The following is a 13568-nucleotide window of genomic DNA, read 5'->3' on the forward strand; positions in this document are numbered from 1 at the left end:
GCCCAAATCCGGTGAGATCTAGTGGCTAGGATGCCTGGCTATCACCCCGGAGGCCCGGGCTCGATTGCCGGTACCGGAACGGAATTTTTTCCACACGAATCGTCTCAAGTTTCAGCAGTGCGTGCTGCCGTTTCCCGTCCTGCTCGCAGTACAGCTACTGTTTCGTGACCGCCAGCAGAACATAGACGGGCGAAGCAGACACACGGTGACCCTAGAAGTGGCGTGTGGCTTCATGCGACGTGTTTCCAGCGTAGGGCTGAGCAACCGTCCGCGTCGAGGCCCGTTAGCTCAGTTGGTTAGAGCGTCGTGCTAATAACGCGAAGGTCGTGGGTTCGATCCCCCCACGGGCCAGTAGGCTTTTACTACTACGAAAAGGCAGCGCCGATTTCAGCTGGCGAGTGTGATGACCAAAAGATCATCGCCCTGCGTGGACGTTGGCAGAGGATCCGAACCCGACTCGTCGGGAAGCGCTGCAGCATTCGCTCGGCAATGGTCACAATATGTTGAATACGCTGGTTCTCATACGGCAAAGAGAAAATGAAAGAAAATGCCCGATTGCCGACGTGTAACAACTTTGGCCCTTGTCAGTGCTTGGGCGGGTGACCGCATGGGAACACAGGGTACTGTTGGCAATTTTGCTTCCTATTTTTCTTTCTCCTTTGTTTTCGCAGCTGCAGACCGATTCAGTGAGGGAGACGCCACCGTGAAATGAAGGGGCGTGCTGTGTGTCCACCGCCTCGCCTCTCCCTGCCTCTCTCAGTCGTTTCTCGTGCTTGTCGTTTTGATATAGGCCGACTGGAGAGCGTCAGCTCTCGCGTCAGCTGAGCAAAGTCGAGACAAGTCGAGACACACTGTAGGCTGGTCTGCAGCGAGTAAGAGGGAGAAAGAACATTAATTTAACGGCGCGTGGCAAAAGTACTCATACGCAAAGCTGAAAGCCTGCTGCGGTGGCCGGGAATCGAACCCGGATCAACTGCTTGCAAGGCAACTATGCTGACCTTTACACCACCACCGCACAACCGGGCGCCCCCACGCCGCGCTGTGTCGGCTTCCCGCCAGTCGGCAGCGGCCGAAGGTGATCGTAGCCCTAGGCGCATTACGAGGTAGGCTAGGGGAGCACATGCAGATGCATTCGCACGGCGTATCCATGCACATTTCGCACCCTTTGTCAAGAGTCGGCGCCGGCGACGCAAGAGGACGCAGAGGACGGCGTTCTGGCGGCATTTTTAGGCGGTACAGTGCAGGATTCAGCGTCTGCAGCATTTTCTCGACAGAATGCTACGGCGCTTGACGGCAGTCCCACGTTATCTCGAGACATCTGCTGGGGAAGCAGCGAAAGATTGCTACTGGTCTGAGCATCGGTGGTTCAGTGGTAGAATGCTCGCCTGCCACGCGGGCGGCCCGGGTTCGATTCCCGGCCGATGCATCGTTTTGCTTTTCCCGCGGTGCCGTGTGGCTTGCGCGCTTGAGATGCACGATCCACAAGAATGTATAGCGGGATTCCCTTGAGAAGAACCGAGAACGCAGCACGTGCGGTTCCCCACTCGGACGCTCGCGTCATGTTCTGCGGACTGGCGTCGGCCTGGCCTCACAAGTTGCTGTGTCCAGGTGCCTCCGAGGCAATGAACTTGAACGACGGGGAGTACTGCCCATCGTTGCAAAAGCTGCAGCACCACCACAATCAACTGGGCCGGCAATGCACGTGTAGCAACAGAACACGTTATCCACCAAGTAGAGTATCTCTGCGTCTAACAATGGGTACGCTACTTGCCCAGTTCCCAGGACCAACGGTCCGCCCCGTGCCTCGGTAGCGCAGTAGTCAGCGCGTAAGTCTCATAATTTTAAGGTCGTGAGTTCGATCCTCACCCGGGGCATTTAATTTTCTGTGACTCACGGTGGTGCTGTCGCTAGGGCTCGAACTTATTTCTTGTTTGTTATCCACAACGTTTCAACGCTTCAGAGAGAAAATTTACACTTCCTGTTATTGATACTGACAGCTTTCCTTTTCCTCTTCTCCCAGTAGAGCATGAAGCCAAAAGCATTGCTCTGAGACTTTCGAGGTGCGCGCCTTGCCAGCCGGTATGCGCAATGACGTTCGCAAAGAGAGAAGGGTGCCGACACGGGCCTCGGCACGAAATGTGCGAGAGACCATCCGATCCGTCGAACGGACGCCCAAATCCGGTGAGATCTAGTGGCTAGGATGCCTGGCTATCACCCCGGAGGCCCGGGCTCGATTGCCGGTACCGGAACGGAATTTTTTCCACACGAATCGTCTCAAGTTTCAGCAGTGCGTGCTGCCGTTTCCCGTCCTGCTCGCAGTACAGCTACTGTTTCGTGACCGCCAGCAGAACATAGACGGGCGAAGCAGACACACGGTGACCCTAGAAGTGGCGTGTGGCTTCATGCGACGTGTTTCCAGCGTAGGGCTGAGCAACCGTCCGCGTCGAGGCCCGTTAGCTCAGTTGGTTAGAGCGTCGTGCTAATAACGCGAAGGTCGTGGGTTCGATCCCCCCACGGGCCAGTAGGCTTTTACTACTACGAAAAGGCAGCGCCGATTTCAGCTGGCGAGTGTGATGACCAAAAGATCATCGCCCTGCGTGGACGTTGGCAGAGGATCCGAACCCGACTCGTCGGGAAGCGCTGCAGCATTCGCTCGGCAATGGTCACAATATGTTGAATACGCTGGTTCTCATACGGCAAAGAGAAAATGAAAGAAAATGCCCGATTGCCGACGTGTAACAACTTTGGCCCTTGTCAGTGCTTGGGCGGGTGACCGCATGGGAACACAGGGTACTGTTGGCAATTTTGCTTCCTATTTTTCTTTCTCCTTTGTTTTCGCAGCTGCAGACCGATTCAGTGAGGGAGACGCCACCGTGAAATGAAGGGGCGTGCTGTGTGTCCACCGCCTCGCCTCTCCCTGCCTCTCTCAGTCGTTTCTCGTGCTTGTCGTTTTGATATAGGCCGACTGGAGAGCGTCAGCTCTCGCGTCAGCTGAGCAAAGTCGAGACAAGTCGAGACACACTGTAGGCTGGTCTGCAGCGAGTAAGAGGGAGAAAGAACATTAATTTAACGGCGCGTGGCAAAAGTACTCATACGCAAAGCTGAAAGCCTGCTGCGGTGGCCGGGAATCGAACCCGGATCAACTGCTTGCAAGGCAACTATGCTGACCTTTACACCACCACCGCACAACCGGGCGCCCCCACGCCGCGCTGTGTCGGCTTCCCGCCAGTCGGCAGCGGCCGAAGGTGATCGTAGCCCTAGGCGCATTACGAGGTAGGCTAGGGGAGCACATGCAGATGCATTCGCACGGCGTATCCATGCACATTTCGCACCCTTTGTCAAGAGTCGGCGCCGGCGACGCAAGAGGACGCAGAGGACGGCGTTCTGGCGGCATTTTTAGGCGGTACAGTGCAGGATTCAGCGTCTGCAGCATTTTCTCGACAGAATGCTACGGCGCTTGACGGCAGTCCCACGTTATCTCGAGACATCTGCTGGGGAAGCAGCGAAAGATTGCTACTGGTCTGAGCATCGGTGGTTCAGTGGTAGAATGCTCGCCTGCCACGCGGGCGGCCCGGGTTCGATTCCCGGCCGATGCATCGTTTTGCTTTTCCCGCGGTGCCGTGTGGCTTGCGCGCATGAGATGCACGATCCACAAGAATGTATAGCGGGATTCCCTTGAGAAGAACCGAGAACGCAGCACGTGCGGTTCCCCACTCGGACGCTCGCGTCATGTTCTGCGGACTGGCGTCGGCCTGGCCTCACAAGTTGCTGTGTCCAGGTGCCTCCGAGGCAATGAACTTGAACGACGGGGAGTACTGCCCATCGTTGCAAAAGCTGCAGCACCACCACAATCAACTGGGCCGGCAATGCACGTGTAGCAACAGAACACGTTATCCACCAAGTAGAGTATCTCTGCGTCTAACAATGGGTACGCTACTTGCCCAGTTCCCAGGACCAACGGTCCGCCCCGTGCCTCGGTAGCGCAGTAGTCAGCGCGTAAGTCTCATAATTTTAAGGTCGTGAGTTCGATCCTCACCCGGGGCATTTAATTTTCTGTGACTCACGGTGGTGCTGTCGCTAGGGCTCGAACTTATTTCTTGTTTGTTATCCACAACGTTTCAACGCTTCAGAGAGAAAATTTACACTTCCTGTTATTGATACTGACAGCTTTCCTTTTCCTCTTCTCCCAGTAGAGCATGAAGCCAAAAGCATTGCTCTGAGACTTTCGAGGTGCGCGCCTTGCCAGCCGGTATGCGCAATGACGTTCGCAAAGAGAGAAGGGTGCCGACACGGGCCTCGGCACGAAATGTGCGAGAGACCATCCGATCCGTCGAACGGACGCCCAAATCCGGTGAGATCTAGTGGCTAGGATGCCTGGCTATCACCCCGGAGGCCCGGGCTCGATTGCCGGTACCGGAACGGAATTTTTTCCACACGAATCGTCTCAAGTTTCAGCAGTGCGTGCTGCCGTTTCCCGTCCTGCTCGCAGTACAGCTACTGTTTCGTGACCGCCAGCAGAACATAGACGGGCGAAGCAGACACACGGTGACCCTAGAAGTGGCGTGTGGCTTCATGCGACGTGTTTCCAGCGTAGGGCTGAGCAACCGTCCGCGTCGAGGCCCGTTAGCTCAGTTGGTTAGAGCGTCGTGCTAATAACGCGAAGGTCGTGGGTTCGATCCCCCCACGGGCCAGTAGGCTTTTACTACTACGAAAAGGCAGCGCCGATTTCAGCTGGCGAGTGTGATGACCAAAAGATCATCGCCCTGCGTGGACGTTGGCAGAGGATCCGAACCCGACTCGTCGGGAAGCGCTGCAGCATTCGCTCGGCAATGGTCACAATATGTTGAATACGCTGGTTCTCATACGGCAAAGAGAAAATGAAAGAAAATGCCCGATTGCCGACGTGTAACAACTTTGGCCCTTGTCAGTGCTTGGGCGGGTGACCGCATGGGAACACAGGGTACTGTTGGCAATTTTGCTTCCTATTTTTCTTTCTCCTTTGTTTTCGCAGCTGCAGACCGATTCAGTGAGGGAGACGCCACCGTGAAATGAAGGGGCGTGCTGTGTGTCCACCGCCTCGCCTCTCCCTGCCTCTCTCAGTCGTTTCTCGTGCTTGTCGTTTTGATATAGGCCGACTGGAGAGCGTCAGCTCTCGCGTCAGCTGAGCAAAGTCGAGACAAGTCGAGACACACTGTAGGCTGGTCTGCAGCGAGTAAGAGGGAGAAAGAACATTAATTTAACGGCGCGTGGCAAAAGTACTCATACGCAAAGCTGAAAGCCTGCTGCGGTGGCCGGGAATCGAACCCGGATCAACTGCTTGCAAGGCAACTATGCTGACCTTTACACCACCACCGCACAACCGGGCGCCCCCACGCCGCGCTGTGTCGGCTTCCCGCCAGTCGGCAGCGGCCGAAGGTGATCGTAGCCCTAGGCGCATTACGAGGTAGGCTAGGGGAGCACATGCAGATGCATTCGCACGGCGTATCCATGCACATTTCGCACCCTTTGTCAAGAGTCGGCGCCGGCGACGCAAGAGGACGCAGAGGACGGCGTTCTGGCGGCATTTTTAGGCGGTACAGTGCAGGATTCAGCGTCTGCAGCATTTTCTCGACAGAATGCTACGGCGCTTGACGGCAGTCCCACGTTATCTCGAGACATCTGCTGGGGAAGCAGCGAAAGATTGCTACTGGTCTGAGCATCGGTGGTTCAGTGGTAGAATGCTCGCCTGCCACGCGGGCGGCCCGGGTTCGATTCCCGGCCGATGCATCGTTTTGCTTTTCCCGCGGTGCCGTGTGGCTTGCGCGCTTGAGATGCACGATCCACAAGAATGTATAGCGGGATTCCCTTGAGAAGAACCGAGAACGCAGCACGTGCGGTTCCCCACTCGGACGCTCGCGTCATGTTCTGCGGACTGGCGTCGGCCTGGCCTCACAAGTTGCTGTGTCCAGGTGCCTCCGAGGCAATGAACTTGAACGACGGGGAGTACTGCCCATCGTTGCAAAAGCTGCAGCACCACCACAATCAACTGGGCCGGCAATGCACGTGTAGCAACAGAACACGTTATCCACCAAGTAGAGTATCTCTGCGTCTAACAATGGGTACGCTACTTGCCCAGTTCCCAGGACCAACGGTCCGCCCCGTGCCTCGGTAGCGCAGTAGTCAGCGCGTAAGTCTCATAATTTTAAGGTCGTGAGTTCGATCCTCACCCGGGGCATTTAATTTTCTGTGACTCACGGTGGTGCTGTCGCTAGGGCTCGAACTTATTTCTTGTTTGTTATCCACAACGTTTCAACGCTTCAGAGAGAAAATTTACACTTCCTGTTATTGATACTGACAGCTTTCCTTTTCCTCTTCTCCCAGTAGAGCATGAAGCCAAAAGCATTGCTCTGAGACTTTTGAGGTGCGCGCCTTGCCAGCCGGTATGCGCAATGACGTTCGCAAAGAGAGAAGGGTGCCGACACGGGCCTCGGCACGAAATGTGCGAGAGACCATCCGATCCGTCGAACGGACGCCCAAATCCGGTGAGATCTAGTGGCTAGGATGCCTGGCTATCACCCCGGAGGCCCGGGCTCGATTGCCGGTACCGGAACGGAATTTTTTCCACACGAATCGTCTCAAGTTTCAGCAGTGCGTGCTGCCGTTTCCCGTCCTGCTCGCAGTACAGCTACTGTTTCGTGACCGCCAGCAGAACATAGACGGGCGAAGCAGACACACGGTGACCCTAGAAGTGGCGTGTGGCTTCATGCGACGTGTTTCCAGCGTAGGGCTGAGCAACCGTCCGCGTCGAGGCCCGTTAGCTCAGTTGGTTAGAGCGTCGTGCTAATAACGCGAAGGTCGTGGGTTCGATCCCCCCACGGGCCAGTAGGCTTTTACTACTACGAAAAGGCAGCGCCGATTTCAGCTGGCGAGTGTGATGACCAAAAGATCATCGCCCTGCGTGGACGTTGGCAGAGGATCCGATCCCGACTCGTCGGGAAGCGCTGCAGCATTCGCTCGGCAATGGTCACAATATGTTGAATACGCTGGTTCTCATACGGCAAAGAGAAAATGAAAGAAAATGCCCGATTGCCGACGTGTAACAACTTTGGCCCTTGTCAGTGCTTGGGCGGGTGACCGCATGGGAACACAGGGTACTGTTGGCAATTTTGCTTCCTATTTTTCTTTCTCCTTTGTTTTCGCAGCTGCAGACCGATTCAGTGAGGGAGACGCCACCGTGAAATGAAGGGGCGTGCTGTGTGTCCACCGCCTCGCCTCTCCCTGCCTCTCTCAGTCGTTTCTCGTGCTTGTCGTTTTGATATAGGCCGACTGGAGAGCGTCAGCTCTCGCGTCAGCTGAGCAAAGTCGAGACAAGTCGAGACACACTGTAGGCTGGTCTGCAGCGAGTAAGAGGGAGAAAGAACATTAATTTAACGGCGCGTGGCAAAAGTACTCATACGCAAAGCTGAAAGCCTGCTGCGGTGGCCGGGAATCGAACCCGGATCAACTGCTTGCAAGGCAACTATGCTGACCTTTACACCACCACCGCACAACCGGGCGCCCCCACGCCGCGCTGTGTCGGCTTCCCGCCAGTCGGCAGCGGCCGAAGGTGATCGTAGCCCTAGGCGCATTACGAGGTAGGCTAGGGGAGCACATGCAGATGCATTCGCACGGCGTATCCATGCACATTTCGCACCCTTTGTCAAGAGTCGGCGCCGGCGACGCAAGAGGACGCAGAGGACGGCGTTCTGGCGGCATTTTTAGGCGGTACAGTGCAGGATTCAGCGTCTGCAGCATTTTCTCGACAGAATGCTACGGCGCTTGACGGCAGTCCCACGTTATCTCGAGACATCTGCTGGGGAAGCAGCGAAAGATTGCTACTGGTCTGAGCATCGGTGGTTCAGTGGTAGAATGCTCGCTTGCCACGCGGGCGGCCCGGGTTCGATTCCCGGCCGATGCATCGTTTTGCTTTTCCCGCGGTGCCGTGTGGCTTGCGCGCTTGAGATGCACGATCCACAAGAATGTATAGCGGGATTCCCTTGAGAAGAACCGAGAACGCAGCACGTGCGGTTCCCCACTCGGACGCTCGCGTCATGTTCTGCGGACTGGCGTCGGCCTGGCCTCACAAGTTGCTGTGTCCAGGTGCCTCCGAGGCAATGAACTTGAACGACGGGGAGTACTGCCCATCGTTGCAAAAGCTGCAGCACCACCACAATCAACTGGGCCGGCAATGCACGTGTAGCAACAGAACACGTTATCCACCAAGTAGAGTATCTCTGCGTCTAACAATGGGTACGCTACTTGCCCAGTTCCCAGGACCAACGGTCCGCCCCGTGCCTCGGTAGCGCAGTAGTCAGCGCGTAAGTCTCATAATTTTAAGGTCGTGAGTTCGATCCTCACCCGGGGCATTTAATTTTCTGTGACTCACGGTGGTGCTGTCGCTAGGGCTCGAACTTATTTCTTGTTTGTTATCCACAACGTTTCAACGCTTCAGAGAGAAAATTTACACTTCCTGTTATTGATACTGACAGCTTTCCTTTTCCTCTTCTCCCAGTAGAGCATGAAGCCAAAAGCATTGCTCTGAGACTTTCGAGGTGCGCGCCTTGCCAGCCGGTATGCGCAATGACGTTCGCAAAGAGAGAAGGGTGCCGACACGGGCCTCGGCACGAAATGTGCGAGAGACCATCCGATCCGTCGAACGGACGCCCAAATCCGGTGAGATCTAGTGGCTAGGATGCCTGGCTATCACCCCGGAGGCCCGGGCTCGATTGCCGGTACCGGAACGGAATTTTTTCCACACGAATCGTCTCAAGTTTCAGCAGTGCGTGCTGCCGTTTCCCGTCCTGCTCGCAGTACAGCTACTGTTTCGTGACCGCCAGCAGAACATAGACGGGCGAAGCAGACACACGGTGACCCTAGAAGTGGCGTGTGGCTTCATGCGACGTGTTTCCAGCGTAGGGCTGAGCAACCGTCCGCGTCGAGGCCCGTTAGCTCAGTTGGTTAGAGCGTCGTGCTAATAACGCGAAGGTCGTGGGTTCGATCCCCCCACGGGCCAGTAGGCTTTTACTACTACGAAAAGGCAGCGCCGATTTCAGCTGGCGAGTGTGATGACCAAAAGATCATCGCCCTGCGTGGACGTTGGCAGAGGATCCGAACCCGACTCGTCGGGAAGCGCTGCAGCATTCGCTCGGCAATGGTCACAATATGTTGAATACGCTGGTTCTCATACGGCAAAGAGAAAATGAAAGAAAATGCCCGATTGGCGACGTGTAACAACTTTGGCCCTTGTCAGTGCTTGGGCGGGTGACCGCATGGGAACACAGGGTACTGTTGGCAATTTTGCTTCCTATTTTTCTTTCTCCTTTGTTTTCGCAGCTGCAGACCGATTCAGTGAGGGAGACGCCACCGTGAAATGAAGGGGCGTGCTGTGTGTCCACCGCCTCGCCTCTCCCTGCCTCTCTCAGTCGTTTCTCGTGCTTGTCGTTTTGATATAGGCCGACTGGAGAGCGTCAGCTCTCGCGTCAGCTGAGCAAAGTCGAGACAAGTCGAGACACACTGTAGGCTGGTCTGCAGCGAGTAAGAGGGAGAAAGAACATTAATTTAACGGCGCGTGGCAAAAGTACTCATACGCAAAGCTGAAAGCCTGCTGCGGTGGCCGGGAATCGAACCCGGATCAACTGCTTGCAAGGCAACTATGCTGACCTTTACACCACCACCGCACAACCGGGCGCCCCCACGCCGCGCTGTGTCGGCTTCCCGCCAGTCGGCAGCGGCCGAAGGTGATCGTAGCCCTAGGCGCATTACGAGGTAGGCTAGGGGAGCACATGCAGATGCATTCGCACGGCGTATCCATGCACATTTCGCACCCTTTGTCAAGAGTCGGCGCCGGCGACGCAAGAGGACGCAGAGGACGGCGTTCTGGCGGCATTTTTAGGCGGTACAGTGCAGGATTCAGCGTCTGCAGCATTTTCTCGACAGAATGCTACGGCGCTTGACGGCAGTCCCACGTTATCTCGAGACATCTGCTGGGGAAGCAGCGAAAGATTGCTACTGGTCTGAGCATCGGTGGTTCAGTGGTAGAATGCTCGCTTGCCACGCGGGCGGCCCGGGTTCGATTCCCGGCCGATGCATCGTTTTGCTTTTCCCGCGGTGCCGTGTGGCTTGCGCGCTTGAGATGCACGATCCACAAGAATGTATAGCGGGATTCCCTTGAGAAGAACCGAGAACGCAGCACGTGCGGTTCCCCACTCGGACGCTCGCGTCATGTTCTGCGGACTGGCGTCGGCCTGGCCTCACAAGTTGCTGTGTCCAGGTGCCTCCGAGGCAATGAACTTGAACGACGGGGAGTACTGCCCATCGTTGCAAAAGCTGCAGCACCACCACAATCAACTGGGCCGGCAATGCACGTGTAGCAACAGAACACGTTATCCACCAAGTAGAGTATCTCTGCGTCTAACAATGGGTACGCTACTTGCCCAGTTCCCAGGACCAACGGTCCGCCCCGTGCCTCGGTAGCGCAGTAGTCAGCGCGTAAGTCTCATAATTTTAAGGTCGTGAGTTCGATCCTCACCCGGGGCATTTAATTTTCTGTGACTCACGGTGGTGCTGTCGCTAGGGCTCGAACTTATTTCTTGTTTGTTATCCACAACGTTTCAACGCTTCAGAGAGAAAATTTACACTTCCTGTTATTGATACTGACAGCTTTCCTTTTCCTCTTCTCCCAGTAGAGCATGAAGCCAAAAGCATTGCTCTGAGACTTTCGAGGTGCGCGCCTTGCCAGCCGGTATGCGCAATGACGTTCGCAAAGAGAGAAGGGTGCCGACACGGGCCTCGGCACGAAATGTGCGAGAGACCATCCGATCCGTCGAACGGACGCCCAAATCCGGTGAGATCTAGTGGCTAGGATGCCTGGCTATCACCCCGGAGGCCCGGGCTCGATTGCCGGTACCGGAACGGAATTTTTTCCACACGAATCGTCTCAAGTTTCAGCAGTGCGTGCTGCCGTTTCCCGTCCTGCTCGCAGTACAGCTACTGTTTCGTGACCGCCAGCAGAACATAGACGGGCGAAGCAGACACACGGTGACCCTAGAAGTGGCGTGTGGCTTCATGCGACGTGTTTCCAGCGTAGGGCTGAGCAACCGTCCGCGTCGAGGCCCGTTAGCTCAGTTGGTTAGAGCGTCGTGCTAATAACGCGAAGGTCGTGGGTTCGATCCCCCCACGGGCCAGTAGGCTTTTACTACTACGAAAAGGCAGCGCCGATTTCAGCTGGCGAGTGTGATGACCAAAAGATCATCGCCCTGCGTGGACGTTGGCAGAGGATCCGAACCCGACTCGTCGGGAAGCGCTGCAGCATTCGCTCGGCAATGGTCACAATATGTTGAATACGCTGGTTCTCATACGGCAAAGAGAAAATGAAAGAAAATGCCCGATTGCCGACGTGTAACAACTTTGGCCCTTGTCAGTGCTTGGGCGGGTGACCGCATGGGAACACAGGGTACTGTTGGCAATTTTGCTTCCTATTTTTCTTTCTCCTTTGTTTTCGCAGCTGCAGACCGATTCAGTGAGGGAGACGCCACCGTGAAATGAAGGGGCGTGCTGTGTGTCCACCGCCTCGCCTCTCCCTGCCTCTCTCAGTCGTTTCTCGTGCTTGTCGTTTTGATATAGGCCGACTGGAGAGCGTCAGCTCTCGCGTCAGCTGAGCAAAGTCGAGACAAGTCGAGACACACTGTAGGCTGGTCTGCAGCGAGTAAGAGGGAGAAAGAACATTAATTTAACGGCGCGTGGCAAAAGTACTCATACGCAAAGATGAAAGCCTGCTGCGGTGGCCGGGAATCGAACCCGGATCAACTGCTTGCAAGGCAACTATGCTGACCTTTACACCACCACCGCACAACCGGGCGCCCCCACGCCGCGCTGTGTCGGCTTCCCGCCAGTCGGCAGCGGCCGAAGGTGATCGTAGCCCTAGGCGCATTACGAGGTAGGCTAGGGGAGCACATGCAGATGCATTCGCACGGCGTATCCATGCACATTTCGCACCCTTTGTCAAGAGTCGGCGCCGGCGACGCAAGAAGACGCAGAGGACGGCGTTCTGGCGGCATTTTTAGGCGGTACAGTGCAGGATTCAGCGTCTGCAGCATTTTCTCGACAGAATGCTACGGCGCTTGACGGCAGTCCCACGTTATCTCGAGACATCTGCTGGGGAAGCAGCGAAAGATTGCTACTGGTCTGAGCATCGGTGGTTCAGTGGTAGAATGCTCGCCTGCCACGCGGGCGGCCCGGGTTCGATTCCCGGCCGATGCATCGTTTTGCTTTTCCCGCGGTGCCGTGTGGCTTGCGCGCTTGAGATGCACGATCCACAAGAATGTATAGCGGGATTCCCTTGAGAAGAACCGAGAACGCAGCACGTGCGGTTCCCCACTCGGACGCTCGCGTCATGTTCTGCGGACTGGCGTCGGCCTGGCCTCACAAGTTGCTGTGTCCAGGTGCCTCCGAGGCAATGAACTTGAACGACGGGGAGTACTGCCCATCGTTGCAAAAGCTGCAGCACCACCACAATCAACTGGGCCGGCAATGCACGTGTAGCAACAGAACACGTTATCCACCAAGTAGAGTATCTCTGCGTCTAACAATGGGTACGCTACTTGCCCAGTTCCCAGGACCAACGGTCCGCCCCGTGCCTCGGTAGCGCAGTAGTCAGCGCGTAAGTCTCATAATTTTAAGGTCGTGAGTTCGATCCTCACCCGGGGCATTTAATTTTCTGTGACTCACGGTGGTGCTGTCGCTAGGGCTCGAACTTATTTCTTGTTTGTTATCCACAACGTTTCAACGCTTCAGAGAGAAAATTTACACTTCCTGTTATTGATACTGACAGCTTTCCTTTTCCTCTTCTCCCAGTAGAGCATGAAGCCAAAAGCATTGCTCTGAGACTTTCGAGGTGCGCGCCTTGCCAGCCGGTATGCGCAATGACGTTCGCAAAGAGAGAAGGGTGCCGACACGGGCCTCGGCACGAAATGTGCGAGAGACCATCCGATCCGTCGAACGGACGCCCAAATCCGGTGAGATCTAGTGGCTAGGATGCCTGGCTATCACCCCGGAGGCCCGGGCTCGATTGCCGGTACCGGAACGGAATTTTTTCCACACGAATCGTCTCAAGTTTCAGCAGTGCGTGCTGCCGTTTCCCGTCCTGCTCGCAGTACAGCTACTGTTTCGTGACCGCCAGCAGAACATAGACGGGCGAAGCAGACACACGGTGACCCTAGAAGTGGCGTGTGGCTTCATGCGACGTGTTTCCAGCGTAGGGCTGAGCAACCGTCCGCGTCGAGGCCCGTTAGCTCAGTTGGTTAGAGCGTCGTGCTAATAACGCGAAGGTCGTGGGTTCGATCCCCCCACGGGCCAGTAGGCTTTTACTACTACGAAAAGGCAGCGCCGATTTCAGCTGGCGAGTGTGATGACCAAAAGATCATCGCCCTGCGTGGACGTTGGCAGAGGATCCGAACCCGACTCGTCGGGAAGCGCTGCAGCATTCGCTCGGCAATGGTCACAATATGTTGAATACGCTGGTTCTCATACGGCAAAGAGAAAATGAAAGAAAA

General features: G+C 56.0%; 25 non-coding genes across 25 annotated transcripts; 19 read left to right on the top strand and 6 right to left on the bottom strand.

Annotated features, from left to right (window-relative positions):
* Positions 1–277: 277 nt before the first annotated feature.
* On the top strand, positions 278–351 carry Trnai-aau. The gene has a single exon. It is a non-coding gene; the product is annotated as a tRNA-Ile (tRNA).
* Positions 352–943: 592 nt separating this feature from the next.
* Positions 944–1015, bottom strand: Trnaa-ugc. Its single transcript has one exon. It is a non-coding gene; the product is annotated as a tRNA-Ala (tRNA).
* A 340-nt stretch (positions 1016–1355) lies between these two features.
* On the top strand, positions 1356–1426 carry Trnag-gcc. The gene has a single exon. It is a non-coding gene; the product is annotated as a tRNA-Gly (tRNA).
* Positions 1427–1801: 375 nt separating this feature from the next.
* Trnam-cau lies at positions 1802–1874 on the top strand. Its single transcript has one exon. It is a non-coding gene; the product is annotated as a tRNA-Met (tRNA).
* A 573-nt stretch (positions 1875–2447) lies between these two features.
* On the top strand, positions 2448–2521 carry Trnai-aau. Its single transcript has one exon. It is a non-coding gene; the product is annotated as a tRNA-Ile (tRNA).
* Positions 2522–3113: 592 nt separating this feature from the next.
* On the bottom strand, positions 3114–3185 carry Trnaa-ugc. The gene has a single exon. It is a non-coding gene; the product is annotated as a tRNA-Ala (tRNA).
* Positions 3186–3525: 340 nt separating this feature from the next.
* Trnag-gcc lies at positions 3526–3596 on the top strand. Its single transcript has one exon. It is a non-coding gene; the product is annotated as a tRNA-Gly (tRNA).
* A 375-nt stretch (positions 3597–3971) lies between these two features.
* Trnam-cau lies at positions 3972–4044 on the top strand. The gene has a single exon. It is a non-coding gene; the product is annotated as a tRNA-Met (tRNA).
* Positions 4045–4617: 573 nt separating this feature from the next.
* Positions 4618–4691, top strand: Trnai-aau. The gene has a single exon. It is a non-coding gene; the product is annotated as a tRNA-Ile (tRNA).
* A 592-nt stretch (positions 4692–5283) lies between these two features.
* On the bottom strand, positions 5284–5355 carry Trnaa-ugc. The gene has a single exon. It is a non-coding gene; the product is annotated as a tRNA-Ala (tRNA).
* A 340-nt stretch (positions 5356–5695) lies between these two features.
* Trnag-gcc lies at positions 5696–5766 on the top strand. Its single transcript has one exon. It is a non-coding gene; the product is annotated as a tRNA-Gly (tRNA).
* Positions 5767–6141: 375 nt separating this feature from the next.
* On the top strand, positions 6142–6214 carry Trnam-cau. The gene has a single exon. It is a non-coding gene; the product is annotated as a tRNA-Met (tRNA).
* Positions 6215–6787: 573 nt separating this feature from the next.
* On the top strand, positions 6788–6861 carry Trnai-aau. Its single transcript has one exon. It is a non-coding gene; the product is annotated as a tRNA-Ile (tRNA).
* A 592-nt stretch (positions 6862–7453) lies between these two features.
* On the bottom strand, positions 7454–7525 carry Trnaa-ugc. The gene has a single exon. It is a non-coding gene; the product is annotated as a tRNA-Ala (tRNA).
* A 340-nt stretch (positions 7526–7865) lies between these two features.
* On the top strand, positions 7866–7936 carry Trnag-gcc. The gene has a single exon. It is a non-coding gene; the product is annotated as a tRNA-Gly (tRNA).
* Positions 7937–8311: 375 nt separating this feature from the next.
* Trnam-cau lies at positions 8312–8384 on the top strand. The gene has a single exon. It is a non-coding gene; the product is annotated as a tRNA-Met (tRNA).
* A 573-nt stretch (positions 8385–8957) lies between these two features.
* Trnai-aau lies at positions 8958–9031 on the top strand. Its single transcript has one exon. It is a non-coding gene; the product is annotated as a tRNA-Ile (tRNA).
* Positions 9032–9623: 592 nt separating this feature from the next.
* Positions 9624–9695, bottom strand: Trnaa-ugc. Its single transcript has one exon. It is a non-coding gene; the product is annotated as a tRNA-Ala (tRNA).
* Positions 9696–10035: 340 nt separating this feature from the next.
* Positions 10036–10106, top strand: Trnag-gcc. Its single transcript has one exon. It is a non-coding gene; the product is annotated as a tRNA-Gly (tRNA).
* Positions 10107–10481: 375 nt separating this feature from the next.
* Positions 10482–10554, top strand: Trnam-cau. Its single transcript has one exon. It is a non-coding gene; the product is annotated as a tRNA-Met (tRNA).
* A 573-nt stretch (positions 10555–11127) lies between these two features.
* On the top strand, positions 11128–11201 carry Trnai-aau. The gene has a single exon. It is a non-coding gene; the product is annotated as a tRNA-Ile (tRNA).
* Positions 11202–11793: 592 nt separating this feature from the next.
* Trnaa-ugc lies at positions 11794–11865 on the bottom strand. The gene has a single exon. It is a non-coding gene; the product is annotated as a tRNA-Ala (tRNA).
* Positions 11866–12205: 340 nt separating this feature from the next.
* On the top strand, positions 12206–12276 carry Trnag-gcc. The gene has a single exon. It is a non-coding gene; the product is annotated as a tRNA-Gly (tRNA).
* A 375-nt stretch (positions 12277–12651) lies between these two features.
* Positions 12652–12724, top strand: Trnam-cau. Its single transcript has one exon. It is a non-coding gene; the product is annotated as a tRNA-Met (tRNA).
* A 573-nt stretch (positions 12725–13297) lies between these two features.
* Trnai-aau lies at positions 13298–13371 on the top strand. Its single transcript has one exon. It is a non-coding gene; the product is annotated as a tRNA-Ile (tRNA).
* Positions 13372–13568: the final 197 nt, after the last annotated feature.

The sequence above is a fragment of the Schistocerca piceifrons genome, unplaced genomic scaffold (genome assembly GCF_021461385.2).
Source record: "Schistocerca piceifrons isolate TAMUIC-IGC-003096 unplaced genomic scaffold, iqSchPice1.1 HiC_scaffold_567, whole genome shotgun sequence".
Lineage (NCBI taxonomy): Eukaryota > Metazoa > Arthropoda > Insecta > Orthoptera > Acrididae > Schistocerca > Schistocerca piceifrons.